We start from the raw sequence: 15,169 nt of genomic DNA, 5'->3' as shown, positions 1-15,169 counted from the left end.
TCAGGAAGAATGCTGGAATTATTTATGATCCTAAAGGGAAGCCTATTTTGGTTGCCTGGAGGTAGCATAATGTTTATGTTGTTGATCTTAATACTACAGATTCTGGTATTGATACCTGTCTTTACTCACAACCAGTTCCTGAAGTTAAATTGGTTGTGGTATAGAAGACTTTCTCATTTAAGTTTCAAGAATATAAATGAACCGTCTAAGAAGAAGTTGGTAAGAGGGCTACCTCAGCTCTCTTACAAAAAGGACAAAGTTTGCTCTGCCTGTGTTAAGGGTAAACAAACCAAGACTCATTTTACTCTAAGACTTTAGCTTCCATCAATGAACCTCTTCACATGCTTCACATGGATCTTTTTGGACCTATGAACATTGGAAGTTTGAGTGGAAAGAAGTTTACTCTGGTTATTGTTGATGAATACTCCAGATTTACCTGGGTGATTTTCTTATATGCTAAAAGTGATGCACCAGAAGAAATCATTAATTTGATTAAGAATGAGCACGTACATAAGGGCAAATTGGTTAAACAGTTGAGAAGTGATCATGGTAATGAGTTCAGGAATGCAACACTTGTTGAATTTTGTAAGAGTGTTGGTATTGGTCAAAATTTCTCTGTTGTAAGGACACCACGACATAACGGTGTTGCTGAAAGGAGGAACATTACTCTTATTGAAGCTGCAAGGACCATGTTGTGTCATGCAAATGTTGCTATCAGGTTTTGGGCAGAAGCAGTTAACACTGCATGTTATACTCAAAACAGTTCTATCATTGTAAAGAAGCATGGAAAAACTCCTTATGAACTTTATCACAAGAAGGTTCCTACTGTTCATTATTTTCAAGTATTTGGTTGCAAATGTTATATTCTTAATCAAAGAGATTTGCTAGGCAAGATGGAACCTATATCTGATGAAGGTATTTTCATGGGATATTCATCTGTTTCTAAAGCTTTTAGAGCTTTTAACTCCAGAAGAAAGAAGATTGAGGAATCTATTCACATCACTTTTGATGAGAATTCTGTTTCAACAAATGTCTCTGCTCATACATACTCAAATATTCTGTTTGAACTCTCTCCCAATAATGTTGAGTCTGAATCACATACTTACATTTCAGAATATGACACTGAAGATGATGATGGTCCTGTTGAAATCAATAATTCCTTGAATACCACAAATGAAACTTCTACTACTGTAGAGGAAACTACTGATGATTCTGCTGAAGGAAACTCTGATGGAGATGATGCTGGAACTGAACCTGTACTAAATGAGGAAACAAATACAAATGGTACTGAAAGTGCTAGAAGATCTACAAGATCTATTAATCCTCCAAGGTATTTTGAACATTATGTTGTCAACACCAAAGGGTTACCTAAAGGAGCTTCAACTTCACAAACTCCTATGTCAGATGAAGTTGTTGCCAACTACTGCTTGTACACTAGTTTTCTGTCACTTATTGAACCTAAAAGGGTTAATGATGCTTTAAAAGATGATGATTGGGTTGAAGCTATGATAGAAGAATTAATGAAGTTTGAAAGAAATGAGGTATGGACTTTGGTACCTAAGCCTGCTGGAAAAGCTGCTATTGGAAAAAAATGGGTGTACAAGAATAAAGTTAATAAAGATGGAATTGTTATAAGAAATAAACCTAGGCTTGTTGTTTGACGACCCGGGAATTTCCGACCAAATTTAAACTTAATCTTATATGATCTCGACACGATAAGCAAAGTCTGTAATGTTGAGACTCAAAACTTTTGAACAATTTTCATGAACTCATCTGACCTTTGATTACTCCCGACGATTCACGAACAATTGTTTGTAAACAACTAAATATATATATATATATATATATATATATATATATATATATATATATATATATATAAATATATATATAATTATAAATATAAGTATTTGAAACTAAAAAAAAAATGTTATTAACTCATTAAAATTAAATATGAAAAATATTATACAAAATAAGTTGTTACTAAAATTAATTTATGTATAGATATAAGTGATTTTTATAATAATTATTATCATATGTATATTGGAATATATATATAAAATCTATAAATATTATAGGTCGAAATTTATTTTAATAAAAGAATATAACATATCAAGTATATATATATATATATATATATATATATACATATATATATATATATATATATATATATATATATATATATATATATATATATATATTCATTGTGTTAAATATAATTACACATAAAAATATGATTGTTATTAGTACTTTCATTATTATTATTAATGTTAATATATATATATATATATATATATATATATATATATATATATATATATATATATATATATATATATATATATATATATATATATATATATATATATTTGCATCGTTAATATTATATATATATATATATATATATATATATATATATATATATATATATATATATATATATATATATATATTTGAAATTTGGTATGAATAAGTTAATATATGAAAATTGATATATATTATTATAATTATTATTAATATTGTTGTTGTTATTAATAATATTAGTATAATTCGTATTATTGTTATTAACAATATTATTGCTATACATTTGTGGTAATGGTTATCACTATCATTAGTAATATTATTATTACTATTATATCATTATAAATTTGTATTAATATTATGTATCATATTAAGAGTATTATTATTCTAGTTATATTTATTAACAATATTAATTATAATCTACAAAAAATAAGTATATAAATATAATAAATATGCATATATAGAGACAGATATATACATATATATATATACGCAGTTATATGCAGATATATATTTTAGGAAATCAGTATTAATTTTATTTAGATTATTATTATTAATATAATTATAATTATTAATTATTAATAAAATTCATAAATAAAATCGTATATATATTTGGAAGCAGAATCTAATTCACGTACCAATTAAACTGTATCTGATTTGAAATTACTGTTTTTAATTGTTGGATTTAACAGCAAGATAATCCAAAATCTGTTACCAGTCGTTCTCCTATTATTTTTTTTGTTTATTATTTTTTTTATCTGCTTCAATTATGTTCTGTCAACTTTTCAATTTATATAAATTAAATGAATTCAGGAGGTTAGGAATCTATTTAACCTTCCACTACCAATATCAATTACACAGCACCATTTCTGTGATTTTTCAAAAATCAAACAAAATTTTATAAAGATATATAAAAGCTGCTACCTCTGTTCTATAACTTTTCAGCCAAAAATCAAATTTAAACCAATTTTAAAAATTTAATAATGCAGAAGTGTTAGGAATCCCCTAGTGAAACTATCTTCAAAATTTCAGTTGTCAATTCTTTAAAACGAATTCGAATTTCGAAGTTAAAGTTCTTGAAAGAAAAAGTCAAACTTCGTTCTTCATCCAAATTCATGTTATTCTTTATGATTCAAGTTAAATCGAGGTATTGGAAAGTTTCTATGAAAGATTTCTCACATATTTCATGTTATAATTACTGGCTAATACGTTCTTAAATGCAAAAACCCATTTTATTTTTTTTATATAGCTGCGACAGCAGCAAAGGTTTTATTTTCATTTTTTTATGTTTTTCTTTTGTTTCTATTAATCACGAGTCCTCTGATTTGGTTAAGAAGTTTGAAACCGAAAATTTGGTGGTTTAGTTGTTTGTTGGTTGCTGAACCGATTGAATGCTCATGAAGAAGAAGAAGAAGAAGACAGAACACAGATAGGTTGGGATAAATAAAATAAATACGGGGTATAAATCAGATATAGAGTAACAGAGGAATGGTTCAGTGTGTATGAGAGTGAGCGGGAGGTCGCGGCTTCGAATCCCGTCTTGAGCATTTCTTTTTAGAGGAAGTTTTAAAGGGTATATATTCTTATTTCTATTTCCATTATCATCATCATTATTATTATTATTATTATTATTATTATTATTATTATTATTATTATTATTATTATTATTATTATTATTATTATTATTATTATTATTATTATTGTTATTATTATTATGATTGTTATTGTTATTACTAGTATTAATTATTATTGTTAAAATTGTTATTAATATTATTATCATTACTTAGTATTATTGTTATTATTATTACTAATATTACATATGCATTATTATTATAATTATGATCATCATCATTATTATTATCATTATTATGAACATAATACAAGTTATCATTATAAATATTATTATTAGTATCATTTTATAAATTATTAATATTATTATTGTCATTATCGTTATTAACATTATTATTAACTTTATCATATTATTATTATTATAAGTATTATTAATAATATTACCAATTTTATTATTTTAGTATTATTATCATTATTATGATTATTATTATGATTATTATTATTATTATGAAAATAATACAACTTATTATTATTTTTATAAATATTAGTATCAGTATCATTTTTAGTACTATTATTATTATCATGATTAACAAAAGTATTTTTAATATGATTATCATTATTAGTAAAACTATCATTTTATCATTTTTATATCTAAGTATTAGTATTATTATCTTTACTTTAACAGTATTATGATTATTAATTTTACAAACAAAAGAGATCTATATATAAAAGTATATTACATACTATATTTTTATATGGAATATTATTAACTATAATAATAACTAAATTACATATAAATATGTATTAATCATATTAACAATCTATATATAAAGATTTAATAAAATAATAAGTTATATATATTAATAAAATCATATAAATATTAATCTTTTTGAATATATATATATATATATATATATATATATAGAAATTAAATATATATATATATATATATATATAATATATGAAATTATTCGATTACAAGTATATGTATTAATATACATATGAATGATATAGGTTCGTGAATCCAAGGCCAACCCTGCATTGTTCAATGTCGTCATATGTATTTTTACTACAAAATACAGTATAGTGAGTTTTATTTGCTCCCTTTTTAAATGCTTTTGCAATATATATTTTTGGGACTGAGAATACATGCACTGCTTTATAAATGATTTACGAAATAGACACAAGTAATTGAAACTACATTATATGGTTGGATTATCGAAATCAAATATGCCCCTTTTAGCTTGGTAGCCTAAGAATTAGGGAACTGGCCCCTAATTGACGCGAATCCTAAAGATAGATCTACGGGTACTAACAACCCCCATTCTGGAATTTGGAATGCTTTAGTATTTCGAGTTTATCATGTCTGATGGGTGTCCCAGAATGATGGGGATATTCTATATGCATCTTGTTAATGTCTGTTACCTGGTGTTCAATCCATATGAATGATTTTTATGCATGATGTTTATGAGAAATGGAAAAATGAGAATCTTGTGGTCTATTATATAATTGGAAATGATTGATTATGATAAACTAATAAACTCACCAACCTTTGGTTGACACTTTAAAGCATGTTTATTCTCAGGTATGAAAGAAATCTTCCGCTGTGCATTTGCTCATTTTAGAGATATTACTTGAAGTCATTCATGACATATTTCAAAAGACGTTGCATTCGAGTCGTTGAGTTTATCAAGATTATTATTAAGTCAATTATAGTTGAATATACTATGAAATGGTATGCATGCCGTCAACTTTCGATGTAATGAAAGTTTGTCTTTTAAAAACAAATGCAATGTTTGTAAACTGTATCATATAGAGGTCAAATACCTCGCGATGTAATCAACTATTGTGAATCGTTTATAATGTATATGAACAGGGAACTTCAATTGGTATGAGAGCGGTGGTCTTAGCGAACCGGGTCTTGCATTAGTGTGTCTAACGGGTAGTTGTTTAGATGCATTAATGAGTCTGGACTTCGACCGTGTCTGCATGTCAAAAGTTTTGCTTATCATTTTGTGTCAAAAATTACCTGCTTATCATTCTTAGTCTAGACACATCTTACTGCATTGATTGCATGAATAGTGTATAGACAAAATTCATATCTTAGCGTATCTACTAATTCGTATCTTAGCATATCTGTTACTGTAAACTTTGCTTAACAGCTTCCGTAAATTCCTCCGTAATTTACGAAATCTTTTGTTCTATATATACAGATATTCTATGTAATTATAATACAATCTAATAGCCGAAAATTATTTCATATCGAAAAATCCTTTATTCAGTCGTATGAAATGGAACTCGCCACTAGTTCAAGTTCCTCAGATTCTGATATGGAGTTTCACTCGAGCTCCGAAAGCAGCGTCACCGAAATGAATCAACCAATCAGCCATTCCCAATTCATCTAATGGGTTCGTAATCGAATTAATTAATGGAGACGAGAAGAAGGCGATTCCTTCCATCAACCGAATTCACCTCTTGGTGAAGAACCTGAAGCACTTACCGGCGAACCAGTCCGAAACACCATTTTCACCCTCATTTCCCGAATATCTCGTCATGATTACATACTATCTCAGATTCTAAACCTTATTCATTCGCTCATTCTTACCGACAATCATTCCGGAGTAATCGAAGAAGTCAACGAGCTTCGCGCCTGAGTAATGATTTTTGGAGAATATGGTGCAAAATTTACCAGCTTCAACAACATCATCGGCACAACAATACCATTAGTAACAGCACCAGTACCATCAACAATCCATGCCTCAACATCTCATTCTGTACCTTGAGTATAATCATCGTTCTACGTATCGTTCTACATCAATTATCTTCATTCTTCATGGTAATTATGTAATCTCTAATGTTATAGAGATTATGTATTCTAGTTTTAACGGTAAACCAAATGATTTTAATACTATATTAACTCATTAAATCCATAATTACATCTGAAGAAAATATATATGTAAGTATATTTTCACAAAGATTGTAATTAAAAATTCTTTCGTACAAACTGTTAATGGTGAAAATATTTTAACGGGTAGGTAATACCCGAGGAATATTTAGATTTCACATTAATATGTTACACTGTACATTCTTCGAATCTGATTCAACAGTCATTTACTATCCTACTCACATCCACAGATATACGAAACCGTTCACCACAGAATAATCATTTTCATTCAATTTCATATTTGGATTTGACCTATCAGAATCCAACAAGTGGCATAATGAAGAAAACATTAGACAAAAATAAAATTTGTTAGAAACAAACAAATTAACTATGAGAAATTCTATTAAGAATCCATGCTAACAAAATCCTAGCTAACTGTTCCTAGCTAACTGTTAATTCCTTATTATATTTATTTATCGCAATTTATATTCTTGCAACTTTATTTATCGTCATTTAAATTCTGTTATTTATGTTACGCACTTTAAATATCGGGACACGTATACAAGATTTTGACATATCATATCAACGCATCTATATATATTATTTGGAATAACCATAGACACTCTATACGCAGTAATGCTTGAGTTAGCTATACAGGGTTGAGGTTGATTCTACAATAATATATATACTTTGAGTTGTGATTGAGTCTGAGACATGTATACAATGGGTCACGATACGTATTAATTAATTCGAATATTATAAATATATGAATTATTGAATTACTAAATGTGGACTAATAACTGTGGACTACCAACATTGTACAATTAAAATGAATTAAAACATTGATTATAACATATGAAACTAAACAATTCTTCAAGTTTGCCACTTGATTTCATCTTAAACCTCATTTGTATCTTGACGATTACAATCTGCGTTCAAACCTTTCATGATTCTTGAAAACACCTAAATCAAGAGGATGAACCAACCGCACTTCATCTACGGAAGAAAATATTTATGCATATAGTTATGCACCTGAAAACTCTCGAAAACTGATTAAACGTTTAACACGTATCTTGCTAGCTTCTTTGGTGTTGTTATTACCGAAAATAACATTTCAATTCTTTTTCACAATGGTCAGTTTTGTCACAGCTCCAGCAAGTCAGCTTCAATTTTTTGTTTGAAATAACCTTATTATAACTTTGATATATAAGTTTGTCTTTCATCATCGTTACCGGAGAACCGTTTATATCCCACCACATTAGTAGTAAACTTACCAGCAACTTCATTTCTCATTAGCTTAAGTCTTTCCGAAGAACCATTATATTTGTTCATTAAAACCTATCATATACTTATCCGCATCTTATAACGAGAATTGCCATACCAATTACTGGGAATCAGCAATCAGTATTTTGAATCTCGCAACATTTCTATATCAACAGTTATATGGATACATATAATCTTTATCTCTTAGAATTATGATCTTCCATTCTAAAATTTTGAAAAGTACCTAGTCTACGAATTAATACTCGGAATGTTAAAAAAAAAAAGCTGAATGAAGCAGCATAAACTGTAGACAATCGTAAACGACCTTAACCATCGGAAGTTTGATGATAAAGAATAGTATGTTGGCAAAGCTCAGAAATGTTGGAACTAGAAAACGGATTGAGCAAATCATGTAGGAGGCTGTGGACAAATCAAGACTAAATATGCCTTCAAAGAATCCAAATGATTTAGTATCTGCTGAAGTCATTAACGAATACCTCACTCCCGACTTTAAACTCTAACGGATAAATTTTCTTCATCATCCATCGATATTAGAAATTCTAAGATATCATCGTATCTTTCATTATAAATATCCTCGATATTTCTGAAGATATTTTCATAACTATTCTGATCTGAAATCATTTATCTCTTCGCGATATCAGTGTTACATCAGAAAGGAAACTATTTGGTTTCTAAATTCTGAAAAATTCAAATTTAAAATATGAATATTTTTGAAGTAGTGTTGGGAACTGAAGCATGAGTTAGTATAATATAATGACACTTGATCAACGTGATTATATTACAGTAAGTCATGCTGAGTTTCTATTAGAACGTGATGATTCACAGACCATAACGTCATCATGTGCCATTTTACACGACTCTTACATTCTACCTAATCTCCAAACATATCAAGAACATATCTTCCTAATAGTTCTATCTTTTCTCTTGAATTCTGGTAACTTAACCAATCAAGATCGTGCTATTACAATCTCTCTTAGAACATGAGTCATGTTCATTCGAAACTTCATACCTACGAATTCTGGATTATTATTCGCTTGACTTAAATTCGGGAAGAGAAAACAAAAGTATGAAACTCCAAAATATAAAGGAAATGAAGAGATTAGATTTATAGTGAAATATCCGACAGAGCAATCAAAATTGATTATTGCCTTTAATCAAAGAGGATTCTAATTTCCTTAATTATCAAAGAACCAAATCTCATTACGAAGATTGTCTCTAAATCCCTTGAACTCCAGAGATCAATCATGTCTTCGTCAAAAGACATGACAAGATTTTATTTTCTCATTTCGTTCTTTTGTGATAGCTTCACTCGTACTCTCCATAAAAATCAAATTGATTTATCTATATTACCCAATGATTATAAAACTCTATTTATCAACTCATATTCGTCATGAAGACATTCTTATTGTCAGTCATGACGATCCCAATCAAATTTCGGGACGAAATTTCTTTAACGGGTAGGTACTGTGACGACCCGGGAATTTCCGACCAAATTTAAACTTAATCTTATATGATCTCGACAAGCAAAGTCTGTAATGTTAAGACTGAAAACTTTTGAACAATTTTCATGAACTCATCTGACCTTTGATTACTCCCGACGATTCACGAACAATTGTTTGTAAACAACTAAATATATATATAAATATATATATAATTATAAATATAAGTATTTGAAAAAAAAAATGTTACTAACTCATTAAAATTAAATATGAAAAATATTATACAAAATAAGTTGTTACTAAAATAAATTTATGTATAGATATAAGTGATTTTTATAATAATTATTATCATATGTATATTGGAATATATATAAAAGCTATAAATATTATATGTCGAAATTTATTTTAATAAAAGAATATAACATATCAAGTAAATATATATATATATATATATATATATATATATATATATATATACACACATATATATATATACATATATATATATATACATATATATGTATATATATATATATATATATATATATATATATATATATATATATAGTGGTAGGATCAAGAGGGAAGTAACCATTCGGGGGAAAGCGGGGGGAAGCAAAAACTTTTTTTTTTCGTTTTTTGAAAAAACTTTGTTCACGAACATTATAGATGAGATGAAAATATGAACATTTAGTAGAGACACTCTTTGATAAATGTTTTTATTTTGGAAGGAAAACGCTCGAAGAAGTAATATATAACAATTATCGTGTTTTTCGAGCGTATTTTGAGGTTTTAGCTATTGGGGTTTAGATATTAGGGTTTAGATATTAGGGTTTATAGGGTTTAGATATTAGGGTATAGAAATTTAGGGTTTATGGTTTAGATTTAGGGTTTAGATTTAGGATTTAGATTGAGTTTTTAACACGAACGGTTTAGAGTTTAGGGTTTAGGGTTTAGGGTTTGGTGTTTTGGGTTTATTCCATAAACCCAAAACACCAAACCCTAAACCCTAAACTCTAAATCGGGCTAAACACATATTATATAATGTATTTGTTAGTAAAATGAATAAATAACATTCAACATATGTTATATGAGGTAACGTTACAATATATATATATATATATATATATATATATATATATATATATATATATATATATATATATATATATATATATATATATATATATATATATTCATTATGTTAAATATAATTTCACATAAAAAATATGATTGTTATTAGTACTTTCATTATTATTATTAATGTTAATATTAATATTAATATTTGCATCGTTAATATTATTATTTCTAATACAAGATATATATATATATATATATATATATATATATATATATATATATATATATATATATATATATATATATATATATATATATATATATATTTGAAATTTGGTATGAATAAGTTAATATATGAAAATTGATATATATTATTATTATTATTAATATTGTTGTTGTTATTAATAATATTAGTATAATTCATATTATTGTTATTAACAATATTATTGCTATACATGTAGTAATGGTTATCACTATCATTAGTAATATTATTATTACTATTATATCATTAAAAATTTATATTAATATTATGTATAATATTAAGAGTATTATTATTCTAGTTATATTTATTAACAATATTAATTATAATCTACAAAAAATAAGTATATAAATATAATAGATATGCATATATAGAGACAGATATATACAGATATATATACGCAGTTATATGTAGATATATATTTTAGGAAATCAGTATTAATTTTATTTAGATTATTATTATTAATATAATTATAATTATTAATTATTAATAAAATTCATAAATAAAATTGTATATATATTTGGAAGCAGAATCTAATTCACGTACCAATTAAACTGTATCTGATTTGCAATTACTATTTTTAATTGTTGGATTTAACAGCAAGATAATCCAAAATCTATTACCAGTCGTTCTCCTATTTTTTTATTTTTTTTATCTGCTTCAATTATGTTCTGTCAACTCTTTAATTTATATAAATTAAACGAATTCAGGAGGTTAGGAATTCATTTAACCTTCCACTACCAATATCAATTACACAGCACCATTTCTGTGATTTTTCAAAAATCAAACAAAATTTTATAAAGATATATAAAAGCTGCTACCTCTGTTCTATAACTTTTCAGCCAAAAATCAAATTCAAACCAATTTTAAAAATTTAATAATGCAGAAGTGTTAGGAATCCCCTAGTGAAACTATCTTCAAAATTTCAGTTGTCAATTCTTTAAAACGAATTCGAATTTCGAAGTCAAAGTTCTTGAAAGAAAAAGTCAAACTTCGTTCTTCATCCAAATTCGTGTTATTCTTTACGATTCAAGTTAAATCGAGGTATTGGAAAGTTTTTATGAAATATTTCTCACATATTTCATGTTATAATTACTGGCTAATACGTTCTTAAATTCAAAAACCCATTTTATTTTTTTTATATAGCTGTGACAGCAGCAAAGGTTTTATTTTCATTTTTTTTATGTTTTTCTTTTGTTTCTATTAATCACGAGTCCTCTGATTTGGTTAAGAAGTTTGAAACCGAAAATTTGGTGGTTTAGTTATTTGTTGGTTGCTGAACCGATTGAATGCTAATGAAGAAGAAGAAGAAGAAGATAGAACACAGATTGGTTGGGATAATAAATAAAATAAATACGGGGTATAAATCAGATATAGAGTAACAGAGGAATGGTTCAGTGTGTATGAGAGTGAGCGGGAGGTCGCGGGTTCGAGTCCCGTCTTGGGCATTTCTTTTTAGAGGAAGTTTTAGAGGGTATATATTCTTATTTCTATTTCCATTATTATTATTATTATTATTATTATTATTATTATTATTATTATTATTATTATTATTATTATTATTATTATTATTATTATTATTATTATTATTATTATTATTGTTATTATTATTATTATTGTTGTTGTTATTACTAGTATTAATTATTATTGTTAAAATTGTTATTAATATTATTATCATTACTTAGTATTATTGTTATTATTTTTACTAATATTACATATGTATTATTATTATAATTATGATGATCATCATCATTATTATTATCATTATTATGAACATAATACAATTTATCATTATAAATATTATTATGAGTATCATTTTATAAATTGTTAATATTATTATTGTCATTATCGTTATTAACATTATTATTAACTTTATCATATTATTATTATTATAAGTATTATTAATAATATTACCAATTTTATTATTTTAGTATTATTATCATTATTATGATTATTATTATTATTATTATGAAAATAATACAACTTATTATTATTTTTATAAATATTAGTATCAGTATCATTTTTAGTACTATTATTATTATCATGATTAACAAAAGTATTTTTAATATGATTATCATTATTAGTAAAACTATCATTTTATCATTTTTATATCTAAGTATTAGTATTATTATCTTTACTTTAACAGTATTATGATTATTAATTTTACAAACAAAAGAGATCTATATATAAAAGTATATTACATACTATATTTCTATATGGAATATTATTAACTATAATAATAACTAAATTACATATAAATATGTATTAATCATATTAACAATCTATATATAAAGATTTATATATAACAAATTAGGTATTTTTAAAATAATAAGTTATATATATTAATAAAATCATATAAATATTAATCTTTTTGAATATATATATTTACAAATTAAATATATATATAATATATGAAATTGTTCGATTACAAGTATATGTATTAATATACATATGAATGATATAGGTTCGTGAATCCAAGGCCAACCCTGCATTGTTCAATGTCATCATATGTATTTTTACTACAAAATACAGTATAGTGAGTTTCATTTGCTCCATTTTTAAATGCTTTTGCAATATATATTTTTGGGACTGAGAATACATGCGCTGCTTTATAAATGTTTTACGAAATAGACACAAGTAATCGAAACTACATTCTATGGTTGGATTATCAAAATCGAATATGCCCCTTTTAGCTTGGTAGCCTAAGAATTAGGGAACTGGCCCCTAATTGACGTGAATCCTAAAGGTAGATCTACGGGAACTAACAACCCCCATTCTAGAATTTGGAATGCTTTAGTACTTCGAGTTTATCATGTCCGATGGGTGTCCCGGAATGATGGGGATATTCTATATGCATTTTGTTAATGTCGGTTACCAGGTGTTCAATCCATATGAATGATTTTTATGCATGATGTTTATGAGAAATGGAAAAATGAGAATCTTGTGGTCTATTATATAATTGAAAATGATTGATTATGATAAACTAATGAACTCACCAACCTTTTGGTTGACACTTTAAAGCATGTTTATTCTCAGGTATGAAAGAAATATTCCGCTGTGCATTTGCTCATTTTAGAGATATTACTTGGAGTCATTCATGACATATTTCAAAAGATGTTGCATTCGAGTCGTTGAGTTCATCAATATTATTATTAAGTCAATTATAGTTGGATATATTATGAAATGGTATGCATGCCATCAACTTTCGATGTAATGAAAGTTTGTCTTTTAAAAACAAATGCAATGTTTGTAAACTGTATCATATAGAGGTCAAATACCTCACGATGTAATCAACTATTGTGAATCGTTTATAATGTATATGAACGGGGCACTTCATGTTGCTCAAGGTTACAAACAAGAAGAAGGGATTGACTATTGCACCAGTGGCCAGAATAGAAGCAATTAGACTCTTCTTATCCTATGCTTCTCACATGGATTTTGAAGTGTCACAGAGGGATGTGAAGAGTGCCTTTTTGAATGGGAAACTTCAAGAGGAGGTTTATGTTAAACAACCTCCAGGTTTTGTAAGTAAAAAATTTCCTGGTTATGTTTATAGGCTTGATAAGGCACTATATTGTTTAAAACAAATGCAAGGGCTTGGTATGATACTCTGACAACTTTTCTTCTATCAAATAAATTTTTCAAGAGATCTATAGACAAAACCTTGTTCATTAAAAAGGATAAGGTGATGTCTTGCTTGTTCATATTTATGTGGATGATATCATTTTTGGCTCTACTAATCTGAAAGGACCCGTCCTAATCCATCCGGACGGAGTCCATATCGATTATAAATAATTCACAACAGTTGATTATATCGCGAGGTACTTGACCTCTATATGATACATTTTACAAACATTGCATTCGTTTTGAAAAGACAATCTTTCATTTCATCTGAAATTGACAGACATGCATACTATTTCATAAAATATCCAACTATAATTGACTTAATAATGATCTTGATAAACTCAACGTCTCGAATGCAACGTATTTTGAAATATGTCATGAATGACTCCAAGTAATATCTTTAAAATGATCAAATGCACAGCGAAAGATTTCTTTCATACCTGAGAATAAACATGCTTTCAAGTGTCAACCAAAAGGTTGGTGAGTTCATTAGTTTAGCATAAATAAACATTTCATAATTTTAATAGACCACAAGATTTCATATTTCCAATTCTCATAAACATACGTCCCATACATAGAGACAAAATATCATTCATATGGATTGAACACCTGGTAACCGACATTCACAATATTTATATAAGAATATCCCCATCATTCCGGGATCCTCCTTCGGACATGATATTAATTTCGAAGTACTAAAGCATCCGGTACTTTGGATGGGGCTTG

The sequence above is a fragment of the Rutidosis leptorrhynchoides genome, chromosome 3 (genome assembly GCF_046630445.1).
Source record: "Rutidosis leptorrhynchoides isolate AG116_Rl617_1_P2 chromosome 3, CSIRO_AGI_Rlap_v1, whole genome shotgun sequence".
Taxonomy (NCBI): domain Eukaryota; kingdom Viridiplantae; phylum Streptophyta; class Magnoliopsida; order Asterales; family Asteraceae; genus Rutidosis; species Rutidosis leptorrhynchoides.
The sequence above is the reverse complement of the archived record's forward strand: the minus strand, read 5'-3'. Positions refer to the sequence as shown.